This window comes from Nuphar pumila, chromosome 12, assembly GCF_984573655.1.
Source record: "Nuphar pumila chromosome 12, dmNupPumi1.hap1.1, whole genome shotgun sequence".
Lineage (NCBI taxonomy): Eukaryota > Viridiplantae > Streptophyta > Magnoliopsida > Nymphaeales > Nymphaeaceae > Nuphar > Nuphar pumila.
In genome coordinates, this window is record NC_143260.1 from 66650463 (window position 1) to 66664332 (window position 13870).

Here is a 13870-nt window from a genome sequence, read left to right on the forward strand (position 1 = left end):
CAACAGTATAACATCCCACGGTTCTATTCTGCGAAGTGCATACCTTGTCTCCATCCTCCCTTGTTCTGAGCATTATGCAACATCACCCATGTGATCTGAGCAGGAAGATGTGGTATATATTAATGATCCGAAAAGGAAAGGAAATATAAGGTAATGATCTAAAGGCATACATGGAAGATAGCTCCAGACCTGACCCCTGGTATAGGATAAGTGAGGAAATCATGCTGCACCCAGTAATCCTACACCACATTTTTTTTTATGGCAATCTTGGAGACGCAATCCATGTTGCAATTGCAGCAGCTTGTGAGTTCCTGTAGAAATTGGGTCCTAGGCAGTTACAACCCTGTCGAAACTTGCAGAATGGTCAGTCATCATTAATCCCAATTTGTGTTTGGGCGCTTGCTGCATTTTCCATATCTCTGCACGCTGCCATTCGTTGCATTTCATTTGTTTTGCATCATACTCTTCGTTATAGGTCCATTATGTTTACTGTATACCAGTATCCGGTCTAGTGCCATCAAGTTCATTAGAATATTTCATGCCTAATGATATTCCTGTATTGCATTCTTGCATATTGGCATGTTTTCTTTTCAAGCATGCGTCCTATTAAAGACAGACTTGTAGCTGGTATCTTTGCAAAAATGGGTTTCTCTTCCATTGGCAGTTCAAGGGACTACTAGAGTTCCAATTGATCTGTATCATCCTCGTGTTTACACCCAAGTTCCCTTGTGACCAGAATCTTGGCTGCAACTTTACCTATTTTGCTTCAGCATGATGGAATTGTGGGATAGGCCATTCCTCCATTTGATAGAGGAACTGATTTTTTTTTTTACAAATACATGCTTAGAAAGCAATGAAGTTACTCCAAGTGATCTTTCTAGGTTCCAAGGCCCACGTTGATCCTCCTAAAAGAGTAGATGTTCAGATGACTTATCAACTGAGCAGGTATGGTGCATACATCATTGGGGGTCATATGGATTTTGTCCTTGAATTGTTAAGATTGAAGCACTAGGTGGGACCTGTGGCTTCTGTGATGTCCTCATGACAATGAATGAGGATGTGTTATCATCGCAAAATTTTTTCCCTCCCTTGCGAGAGAGAAACGAATTTCGTGAGTCAAACTCGACCAAAGTTTTGAAAATGGTTTTTGAAAATTAACTCGCCTCCATTTTGAAAATTTGCGGCAAAATTTCGTGGAATGGGATCTGCCTGTCGGTACGAGGTTCAACCGTTCCTGGCGCCTTTACCAGGGGTAATTGAACCAAGGACCAATTATGTGTTTTAACTTGACTCAAATAGCTAAATTATGCTCTATTTTTCCTAGAATGCACAAAGAATCAGGCTTGTGTTATGAAATTTTGAAAATAATGCAAGCTTGAGAAAATATGATGTTTGCTTTGGAAAATTGAAATATGCTTGAAAATTGATTGGAAAAGTACTTGAAAATTGAATTCTTGAGAAAATCATTGAATTTCATTGGAAATCAGAAATTTGCATTGGAAAGTGATTTCTCAAAAAAATTTGAACTTTAGAAAATTGATTTTGAAATTTGGAATTGCTTTTCTGAGGAAATGGATTTGAAAATTCTGAGAAAATCAGGAAGTTCATTGGAAAAGGGATTTCTGAAAGAGAAAATGAATTCTCAGGAAAATGAGAATTCTGAGAAAATGGATTTCTGAAAACTTGGGATTTTGAAATTTGAGAATGTTAAAACATGGGAAAATCTTGATTTGAACTTGGGAAATACTTTGAAATCTCATTTGAAAATTTAGAATTTTGGGAAAATCCAATCCTGAGAAAGACTTGGTAAATCCTTGAGAAAATTGATTTTTCTGAAATTGAAATTGGAAAATGAATTTGAAAATAGTGCAATTTGAATGATATGAATGAATGAATATGAATTTGAAAAGGGAATTTCATTGAGGAATTGGGAAATCCTTTTAAAACTTTGAGAAATGCAGTGCATTTTTGAAGTTAGCCTAAGAGTGTAGGCTGAATGTGGCTAATATGAAGATCATAAATCTTGGTTTTCTTCGTATTCTGACTATGGCCATAAATACGAATCCTACCGAGTTTATAAACTCCATAAGAGCTTGTGCATATGCCATTCGTGTAAATCATAGTGAATTTGAAATAAATATGCATGAATCATACATCAAATATCGAAATTTGCATAAATTAAACTATATGCAATGCAGCCCTATTCTAAGCAGAAAAGTAACTCTTATTCCAAATATTACATTGATTTTTACATTGAATTGAAATAAAAGAAATAAAATCTAAATCTTCTTCTTGAATGTTTCTGCAAAACTAGAAAACAAGGTTAGCACAAAAATGTAGGTTTTTCTGAATTTATCCGAAAATATGGGAAATTATCGAATATTATTCAGATATAAACCCAAAATCATACCCCCTTTGATATAAACATGATAATAATGAATAAATTTCTAAAATAAACTTGAAAATTCAAAATTGGGGTCAACATGACCAAAACACCCCTGATGACCTTGAAATCAGGGTTTTCTGAAAGAATTTTTGTAAATTTTAGAATTTTGAAAATCAAATGAAATAAATCAAACATAATATGATAAAATATGATGATATGCATGAAATTTTGTGGAATGAGAAATTGAAATTTCGAAATTATGGTCAAAATGACCAAAATACCCCCGATAACAAGACTATGCCCTTAAAACCAGGGTTTTCTGAAATAAATTTTGTAAAAATGAAAAATGTGAAATGCAAATGACATTGAAATTAACCCTAATATAATTCTATATGCTCATGTACATGATAAAAACCTTAAAATGACGAAAATATCATAAAATATCAACTTTAACCTGATTTTCGCCTGATTTTCGCTTCTGAACTTAAAGATAAACTAACACATGGAGCAAATGAACTTGGAATTAATCCAAATTTGGCATGGACACCTAAAATATCCCTAAAACCAGAATAGAGCTCAAAAATCTAATTTTTTGTATTTTTAAATATGGGAATTCAAGTAAAAACCCTAAATTTTGTGATTTTTGCCTAAAATGTTGATTCTAAAGGGGATTTAGGATATCAAACTTCCATAAAAATTTCCCAAATTTTATGGGGTGACAGAGGACAGTAAGTCAAGGATTTTTTCATTTTACACTTTCTGGTTTTGACCTATGGTCGGAGCTGTGCTACTCCGGCAAGTCGGATCAGAATCCGGCGACTCTAGGATTTAGGGGAAACAGACAGGTTTTGGTAGAAAATGTGGAAAAAATAGTAAACAGATGAGAAAAAGTCTGAAATTGTGGAAAAATATTTTTGACAAACAAGGGAAAGTTTTTTCTTTTTACGAAACTGGGATTCGGGTTACAGTTTGGAAAAGGGCACGCTGTTATCAGAGACCTAAATCTTTGAGATTTCTGGATATTGAAATCTGTTAAACAAAAATTAAAAATCCATAAAAAATATTGAAACAGATCAAAAAATTCCCCAATTTTGGGAAATGACAGGAAATTATGTTAGGAACAACTTTTATGTTGAAAGGTTTTGCAGAAAGGTTACAGATTGGATGGACTCGGTGCATTAGAGTCTGTCTATACCCTGATGAAGGAAAATCAAGATTTTTCCAGGGAGCTGGGAAATCCGATTTTTGACAGAGAGCAAAACTGCCAGAAAAATCCTCAAAATTTCCAGATCATAATTAAATTCAATTACGAATCCACTGTGATTTTTTGAAATAAAATAGAATCGTCCATGGAGGCGATCTTGGGTCGACAACCCTGCTAAATGGGAATCTGGAATCTCCAGAGGGTTTAAAACCCGATCTAGAGCTTGGATTTATTAGATAGAGTTATTAAACTCAAATTGATCCGAATTTTTGCAGAGAAATGAATGATGAACCCATACATCTATCATAAAAATTTTGAAATTTATAGATGAACAATTAAACATGAAACAAAGGCTGGACTGACGCTTAAAATCAAAACCTATAAACTAATAAGCAAATATTAAAGAAACTAATCAAAATACCTATAAAGCATTAAAATAATCTAAATATGAGGCCTATAATACGAAATTTACATGAACTTAATGATAAAACAAAAATAATCAGGGGGTACAATCTAAACTTAATTTTGGCTATGGTGATAGGGGATCCGATCCATCCATCGGAGGGATCCCATACTCCATGTAGCCTTAAGCAAGAAAGTAAGAGAAATAAAAAAAAGTAAAAAGATGAAGCTCTTACCTTGGGTTTGCTGGGATTGGCTGAAGGAAAGCGGATGTGGTGGAGATGATCCAAGGTTGAGGAAGTTGAGGCGTCAAAGGCACCAAGGTGAGGATGGCTGGAAGTCAAGAAGGAGGTGCCGGCTGGAACGTGTGATGAAGGTAGTGGTTGCACTTGAAGTTGGTAGTGGCTGGTAGCAAGGGTGTGAAGGAGGCTTGCTGGAGATGGCTATGCTGCTGTGGAGGTGAAAGGAGTTGCGCCGGTTGCTGTAGCAAAAGGGAAGCGCAGCTGCTATTGAGGGTGATGAAGGCTGGCTGGACCGATGGTGAGGATGGTGGCTGGACCGGTGGTGGCGCTGGCTGGAACCCTTCTTATGGTGGCTGCTAGGTTGAAGTAGCAGTGGCTGCTGTATAGAGGCTGGAAGAGGTGAACCGGCTGGAAGAGGTGAAGATGGTGGCTGGCTGCAAGCATGTAAGGGTGGCAATGGCTGCCTAGGCTGGTGTTCCCCTTTGGTGGTGCCAATGGTTGAAGGAGGAGCAGTGATGAAGCTGCTACTACAATGGAGAAGAAGGCTGGTTTGTGTGGTTGAAGGAGCTTTGGTGGAGCTGCTGCAATGAGGCCAAGAGAGAGAGAGAGAGAGAGAGAGAGAGAGAGAGAGAGATTGAATGGGCGTGAGATGAGATGGGCGCAGCCGTGTGTTTTTTTTCCTTCCTTTTTTTTTTTTGGTTTCTAACTTAGGTTTTTATTGCCTTCTAACCTAGATCTTAATGACCTAATGAAAAAGGAGATCCTCCCTTTACGTGAATGGGTTGGAGGTTGGGGGAAAAGAAAGAAAGAAGGAAGGGAAGAAGGAAAAGGGAAAGAAGAGGAAAAAGAAAAGGAAGAAAAAGAAAGAAAAGGGAAAGAAAAATGAGGGAAAAAAATGGAAAGTGGGGATGGAGGCTTGGGCGACCACCTTGTGGGTCCCACCTCTCTAAAACGCAAAATAAATAAAAAAAAAACAAAAATGAACAAATAAAAAGAAAATTGAAAGGAATAAAAAAAAATTTATTTTTTTTAATAAAACGGAAATGTAAATGAGTGTGCCATCTCAGAGCGGGTCCAAATTCTACTTTTGAAATTCATTTTGACGATTAGAGGGGTAAAATAGTCTTTTCAAAAAATTTTCAAACGAAATGAGCTATTTTGGGCAGTTTTTTAAACGAGCTCGGATTTTGAAGTTCAATACCCTGTTGCGAAGCAAATCCAATGTAGAATTTAAAAATGTGATTTTGAAAGAAATCCAGATTGTTTTTCTCGAGAAAATACTTCCAAATTTATTTCTAGATGAAACGAGCTATTTTTGGCAATTTTTGAAACGAGCTCGGATTTTGAAGTTCAATACCTCGTTGCGAAGCAAATCCAGTGTAGAATTCAAAATTTTGAGTTTGAAATAAATCCAGATTATTTTTCTTGAGAAAATATTTCCAAATTTAGACTCCCGGGGGTAAAAATGTCAATTTTGGAAACCTGAGGTTTTGAAGTTAATTTCTGAAAGCTTTTAAAACTCGATCTGGATTGAAATTTATAAAACTGGAGTTCTGGACTTCGAAAATGAAATGAAATGTCATGAAATGCTGAGAAATGATATGAAATGACATGAAATGACATGAAATGCTATGCGAAATGCTAACCTTGAATAAAGAATTTTGGATGTCAGACCCCGATTGACACTTGTACCAATTTAAAAAACATTAAAATTGATAAAATTTGCAAAATAGCTCAAGAAATGGTTTTCGGGACTCTACTGGGTCAGAGTGACATTGAAAATTGAGGTTCAAGCTGGATTGAACTGAGATGAGCTAGATTGAGCTGGGTTTTAGAGTTTCAGAACTCAAATGAACTCACCAGACACTAACTCAACTGACCTTTCCGACTGAATTTTCAAGAAAAGTTGCCATTTTTAGAGAAATGGTATGGAATGATCACTAGAGCAAAGTGAATTACGAACCTGAGCTGGGTTTGAGCTAGAACAAAGGTCAGTAATACGGACATGAACTAAAATTGAAGCTCGAACACTAGCTCAATTGGCTGAACTCAACTCAATTTCAACTGAAAGAGATGAAATGGACTAAAATGGGCTCTTGGACACTTGGAAATGGTTTTGAACTGAAACTGGAGTGCTTGAACTTCTGGTGAGCTCAAGTTAGACTCTGGGGAGTATGACTGACTATGAATGACCGACTCAGAGACAATTGGCTTGGATTTGAGCAAGAAATGAGCTCATTTCTGAAGAAATGATCCCATTTTGGCAGGAATGATCAGAAATGAAAATGACTTTCTCACTGTGAGTTCAAATGAATTTGAAATGACTGATATTCTAAATGTTCTGAACTAACCAATGAGCTTAGTTGACTCTGACTGACTGGGGTTCGGGATGACCTAGGGGTAAAATGGTAATTTTCCTAATGAAAATGGGTAAAATGGTAATTTTCTGAAACTAACTCAGGGTTTGACTCCTACACTGACCTAACAGAGTTGGCACTGCACGAGGAGGGTTATTTGAGAATGGATGTGGAAAATTTGGGGTGTTTACAGGATGTCAATCTTTGCTTTCTACGACAAGAAGACATGCTGGTATTGGGAGAGATTTGTTTTATACAATTCCAGATGTTGTGTTTGATGGAGAGCTGAAGGCAAGGTCTCCAAACAACTTCTGTAAACAGCACCAGCTCTTCACTTCACATCCACATTCACTCACCTCACTTGCCACGTCTTCTCACCAATACACCACTTTCACATCATTCACCCTCAACCATTTCCTGTACTCCTACCTAACTCCCGCAATATATCCACCATATTCAACCCTTCACTATTACACATACTCCAGTATCTTCTTCATTTTCCCTGTCCAGCCTCTACCACAATTATATTCAAATACTATAGTCATAGTCAACACTTATACAAATCCCACACCTTCATTAAATCTAGCTGCCTAGCTTGTCAATACTCTACCCTGCCATATATCTGTTATCTGTAATGCCCTTCTCTTGTACCAATTCTTGTACGCAGCAGCACTTGTCACACACAATCCTCCATAGCCTATTGCACATTCACTTTAAACATCACCTGTTGTTTATCCACACAATAAGTCACCCTACTTATAGCCTATACTTACCTCTATCTGCCATATGCTATAGTAGCCTTCCACACAGCCTCTGTGCACCTCCAGCACAACATTTCCCCTATCACCCGTAACCCATTACCTACTTACCTGTCACTTTTATACTTCATTTCACTGCGTTATTAACCCTGCACCACCAGCACCTCATGTTTTATCATAGCCACGGTTTTCTTTTCAGCTGTTGCGACACCATCACAATCCAAACTTCAGCATCATTCATTGCATTTTCTTTTATCACATCACCATTCCACTATTTTATAAGCCATCTCTCCAGTCTCTTTGTTTTCCTGTTTAGGTCATAACCTACATTCATGATATTTAGATTATGGCATTTCACTGTTATCTGGTCATATGTCTAGACTTCACATTTACATTCTGTCAATTGATGTTTTGTCATAAGCTATTGTATAGACCCCATATATATAGATATATATATATGTATATGCATGTATATATATGTATGTATACAGATATGTATGTCAATTCTCATCTTTCCATTATGAATATCTCGGCTTATGAGCATTCTTACCATTGATATCTTTGAAACCCATGTGATATGTGCAATTCTCTTCTACTTTTCCTACTAACTATGTGTTCTGCAGAAAATGTGTGGAAGATATCATTACTTGGAGTAGTAAATTTGATTTTACATGTTGTAATAGCTAGATCTAAATGAGAAGTTACATCTCCTGTTTTAGATAGAATGAATGAGCATTATAGACATCATGAATTACTTGTTTTCATGCATTTTTGCCTTTATTTCTGATCATGCATATATTTCAAGGTGATTTAACATTAAAATATGCATGATTTTATGAAAAAAATGTTTTAAAAACCTAAGTTTATGCTAGTTTTCGTTAAATGAGCTAAAATGATTTCAAAATAGAAAATATATGAAAAATAGCTTTATTTGTATATTTTAGTACATAATTTAATGTTTGATATTAACATAGTAGTTTAGTTTTAGTTTTTATTAAAAATAAAAATAAAATAGTTTTATATTGTTAATAAAATCATTTTAATTATTTGTTTTTTTTAGAAAAGAAAAAAAAATTATATAAATAAGTAGAATATTTTATTTTAAGTTTCTTTATAAATAAATAGTTTTGTTGTTTTGAAAATTTTATAATAAACCGGTTTATAAGGTTTTTGAGTTTTAAAAAAAAAAAACTGAAAAAAAAATAATAATAGCAAACCGGCTTGAACCGGTTTGCGTTTTTTTTTAAAACTGAATAAAATCTGTTTCAAACCGGTTCCAGCCGGTTTGGGGTTTTTAAAACCCACGAATTGAAAAAATTTCATTTGTCTCTCATCCTATGCACCAAAACTTCCCCTTCCCCCTCTGGTTTTCTTCCTTTGCCATCTTTTCCAGTTGTCGGATTCCCTTTTTCCCATCTTCTTCTTCTTCTTCCATCATCCTTTGATCCTATCCTCTTCTTCATCCGGTGGCAGAGATTCTTTAATCGGCGGCAGCGCACGAGGTGGAGGCCACTTCTCCCTGATTTCCTCCATTTCACGGTAAGTCTGATTCAGATCTTCTTCTTCTTCTTCTTCTTCTTCTTCAGCTTCTTCTTCTTCTTCAGATTCTCTTCTTGTTGTTGCTATTTCTCTAAAATGAAAAAAAGAAAAAGAAAAAAGAAAAAAATAAACAAATAAATATAATCAAACATTGATTTCAGCATTCCCAATTTTCCATATCTTCATTTTCATATTCTGTATTTCTATAACCGTGCAATTTTACTTTGATCATTCAAATTGTTCTTGTTTGAGTTCATATTATCGATTTCCTGCTTGTTTCATTTCTTTTATTTTGTTCATCTATCAATGTGGTTTGTTATTCATTGAATTAGTCTGCATATACTGAATTACCTCCTTCATTTGTTTCCATTTCCTGTAATTTTTGTTACATCTTGACATCCTTTGATTTTCCTGTTACTGATTGAAATTCTTGTTTTGTTTGATTTCAAATGTTGATTCATCGTTGTTTGCTTGATTGTGTTTGAAATCTTTGGATTGCTAATATTTTCTTCCATAACAAGTACTGTTTTACATTGCAATTGAATTAGGTTTCTTAAAAATTTCAATTCTTGTTTTACAGATTTATATTTCTTGTTGCTTCCTATAGTGATCGATTATGATTTGTTGTAGTTTCTAAGTCTCTGTTTTGCAACTCCTGATTACTGTGACTGGTTTTCAGTTATCTGCAATAAGAGGATTCTGCATCCTTGATATACCTGCGTATCATTGCTATATCAATATTTGTTGATACAGATTTCTGAAAGAATCCGGTTCAATAAGTCCAGCTACTACTATCAAATAAATTTCTGTATGATATCAATGTACGACTGAACATTGATATATAGTGTGCTTTGTTTACTGAATGTTGATTTTAATTGCTGCATATTGTTTTGATTTTAGCATTGATTTAGTTGTTCTTGATTCAGCATATGAATGTAGTGCATCTGTTAGTTTTTTATTCAAGATTCTCTGATTAGGTTCATGCAAGCTTTGTTTCATATGATTTTCACTTGCTTTTCATTGTTCTAATAATGCATTCTGTTGTGCTTTATTATTTGCATATAGCATCAGTATGTTAGCATCAAATAATGTGTGTTTTCATTAGAGTCTTTCCTTTCATTAGGTTATCATTGCATTATCATTTACAGATTTCAGTACATTGGTTGTTTAGTTAGTTGTTTACCTATAGTATAAGTTCTTTAGATAGTTTCATCATATTCTAGATCTTAATGCAATTTGTAGATTTACATTGTGCATAGAATACCTGTTAGTATATTGTACTGCTCGGGTTCTTGTGATTTGTGCAGGATAGCACAAGAGTGGAGTTGAAGCTCATACAGGCCACGAAAGTGCAAGAATAGAAGATTTTTACTTTTCAGTTTAGAATTAGGAATTTAATTGGGTTTGTAAATATTGCACTTTACGCCCTCTGCGAAGGGTATTCATTTGCTGTAATAGTTAGTTGTTTTTACCTTTATTGAACATTTTACATTTTAATAATACGACAATAAAGAATAGTTTAGAATTGTGTGCTTGAATACAAAATATTCCCGTTCCCTGAGTTCGACCCGATCTCATCCACTAGTGAGAACCGATTTTTATTATTTGATGTCTGGTTTTCACATGTTTTACATATAAAAACCTTTTCAAAATTACAACGATTTAAAAGAAGACATCAAATTTTTGGCGCCGTTGCCGGGGAACGGCGTAATATTAGTATTCACCTTATTGCCTAGTGTTTGTTTGCATTTAGGTTTAGAACCACGTATGTGCATATCTTAGAGACGAGCTTACTTTTCTGCATAGCCCACCTACTAGGAGTCCCTTAGAGGTGACTGTGTACGATTGGTACCGTACACATAGATTTTATATTTCTTTTGCATAATCTCTGTTATGTTTACTTGCGTGGTGATTGTTTAGTTTTTGTTGTTTTTAGTTTACTCGCTTTGTGGTTTGCGTGGTTTGGCCGCTTAGTGCGTTAGTTAGGTAGAAAACCCAAAGTTAGGACGTGAGCTACACCGGTCTACTACGAAGTGTATGCAAGGGCGACGCTCACTTGACCCTGAGCTGGTAGAGCCGATTGAGGACCCTGAGTCCCTTATTAGGAGAGCCCAAAGATCTGCAACCATGACTGAAAATCAGCAGATTACTCGTCCTCTTAGGGAGTACTTCATGCCTAACACCTATACTCCCGCCTCCTGCATCACAAGACCTGATGTAGGAGCGAATCAGTTTGAGATTAAGGCCAGTGTAATCCAAATGCTACCCTCATTTTATGGCCTTAGCAATGAAGACCCATATTGTCATCTCAACGAATTCTTAGAGATTTGTTCGACAATGCGAATCAACAACTTTGGAGGTGATGCTATGAGGTTGACCCTGTTTCCCTTCTCTCTGAAGGATAAAGCCAAACTGTAAGACCCGCAATTTTTCAGAAAATATCTGAATAAAATTCATGAGGCATTTACCGCTAAAAATGGCATTTTTCTCAGAATGCGAAACGAATCAATTCCTGCGAGCCAGTTACACTTAGGATATTCGTCGAATCGCGAATATATGCTCAAACACTCTGGATGCCATAACTTCCTATCTGAACAAAATCAAAGGATTCCTGCGAGCCAACTTTCTTAGTGGCATCAATACGAAGATAATGGCGTACTTAGAATTTTTCAGAAAAAAAATCGCCGAAAACCCGAAATTCTTGTGGGACCCACAAAAATATGGGTGGGACCCACAGAAATATTTCTCAGAAAATATTCTAGAATAATCTAGAATATTCCAGCATCTTCCAGAGCCTTCCAGCATGTTCCAGCACCTTCCATGGAAGGGATTCTCAGAAAAGCCCAAGGGTAAAGAGGGGAATCTGAAACTTGGGGCCCAAGTTTCAGAACCTATAAATAGAGGACCCCCCCCTCCTTTAGAAAATCGCCAACCCCTCTCTCTCTCCTCCTTTTTCCAAACCTCCCCTACCTAGCCTAGCCCACCTGAGCCCACCTGACCTGGTCTGAGCCTGCCTGACTTAGCCTGAGCCTGCTTGACCTGGTCTGAGCCTGCCTGACCTGGTCCTAACCCACCTGACCTAGGTCTGAACCTACTTGACCTAAGTCTGAACCCAGTTGACTTGACTTGAACCTGGTTTGGTTCAAAGTCAAAGTCCAAGTCCTTTTTCGTCTGAAGTTCGAAGTTGATCCTTTTTCGAAGTCGAGCCTCGTTCGAAGCGTTTGAAGCAATCGGAGTCGTTTCTTCCTCAAATTGAAGTAAGTTCGCTTCATTAAACCATCTCTCTCAAGTATTTGATTGTTTGTATATAGCATATACTTTCTGAAGTAGTATCTTGCTTTAGTTCTTGGTTGAGCCCTCTAGGACGCTTCGGTGTTCACGCGCTCGCCTCGTAACTATCGTCGGATATATATGTTCGAATACGCAGTATATGCGTTCTTCAAAATAGTATCTCACCCTAGTTCTTGGTTGAGCCCTCTAGGACACTTCGGTGTTCACTCGCTCGCCTCGTAACTATCGTTGGATACAGATCTAGGTGTATATCTGTTGATACTGCCGACGCGTCTTATATCGCACAGGCCATGTAATTTACCTTTGTCGTCGCGTCATATGATGCCAAGGCTCCTGCTTTCTGCAATTTACGATTACTGCACTTCCGATTATGCATTTACTTACGCCGTCGCGTCGAACGATGCCAAGGCTCCTGCTTTCTGCAATGTATTTACTTATGTCGTCGCGTCGAACGATGCCAAGGCTCCTGTTTTGTTATATATGTAGAATATTTCGTTCAGTTACACACCCTGAACAATAGTATATGCATTTCCTTTATGCCGCCGCTGTATAAAGCACAGGCTTCTGCTTATATTACATATATGGCGCGTAAGTGAGCGTTCAAATGGAGATCAACTCCAAAATCGCCCATGCGATTCCCTTACCGCTCCTCGTACAAGATTCTGCTTGACGAATGAAGCCCCTATTGGAAAGGCTTCGCCTTTTGGCAAAATGCTCTTTACGTAAAGACTAAATCAATTACGTATGGCCTGGCTATGGCCCAAGGTTCCTGCAACCTTGATGGATGCAAAGTACGCACAACGTGCGCATCCATTTCCCGAGTTAAGCGTAGCGATTTCCCACCAAAGAGGGGAGATGCCGCTGAAATGGACAAAAGAAAACGCACGCTTTCTCCGTTAAAGAGAGGAAGTGCTGCTGAAATTCCTGAAGGAGCTAAAGAATGGCTCAAAAAGAACGTAGCAGAAGTGCTACCCAGTTTATGGAACGCCTTCTACGATGTAGAAAGGTTCGTCGCACCACTGCCGGTAGAGCAGAAAAGGTGTTGACAGAATGATTGGCAGAAGAGCTGCCAGAACCAGTTAAGTGGCACAATAATGTCCTTTGTTGGAACGATGTCAGAATGACTCGTCTCCCTGACACCTGCAAGGGCATCATACTTTTAAGAGCCGTTGCGCCAAAGTAGTGGTAGCGCCTTGACAAGGTCCTGAGCTCGTTGCGTAAAAATACGCCGAGTAGCCGATCCGTAGAGATCGAGTCATGTGCATGCTCATTAAGAATTATCAGACAACCAGACTCGTAAGGGCTGCTGAGCCGGAGTGTGTTGTTTCCACCGAAAGAGGTGAAGTGCTCGTCAAGGCCGAAGTGCCGAGAGTAGAGTTAAGCATGCATATGAATAAAACCTTTGTTCCACGGTGAAAACCGTGTGGTTGATTGGGGTCGGGTACATACTTCTCAAAGGCTGCCCTATAGGCATGCAATGTTCGTCAAGTAATTGTAAGACCGGCAAGCCCCTTTCAGAATTTCTCACCGAGGAAGACGGTGATGGCGCAGCCTTGAGTGACATATATTTCACCCGAACCTGATAGAGTTCATTGATGGCCTTCGTCACTCAGAGGTATGGAGGTCGTGGTTATCCTTAAATATCTAAGGATTGAACCCAACTACTGCAGTAGCAGAATGCATTCGGATAC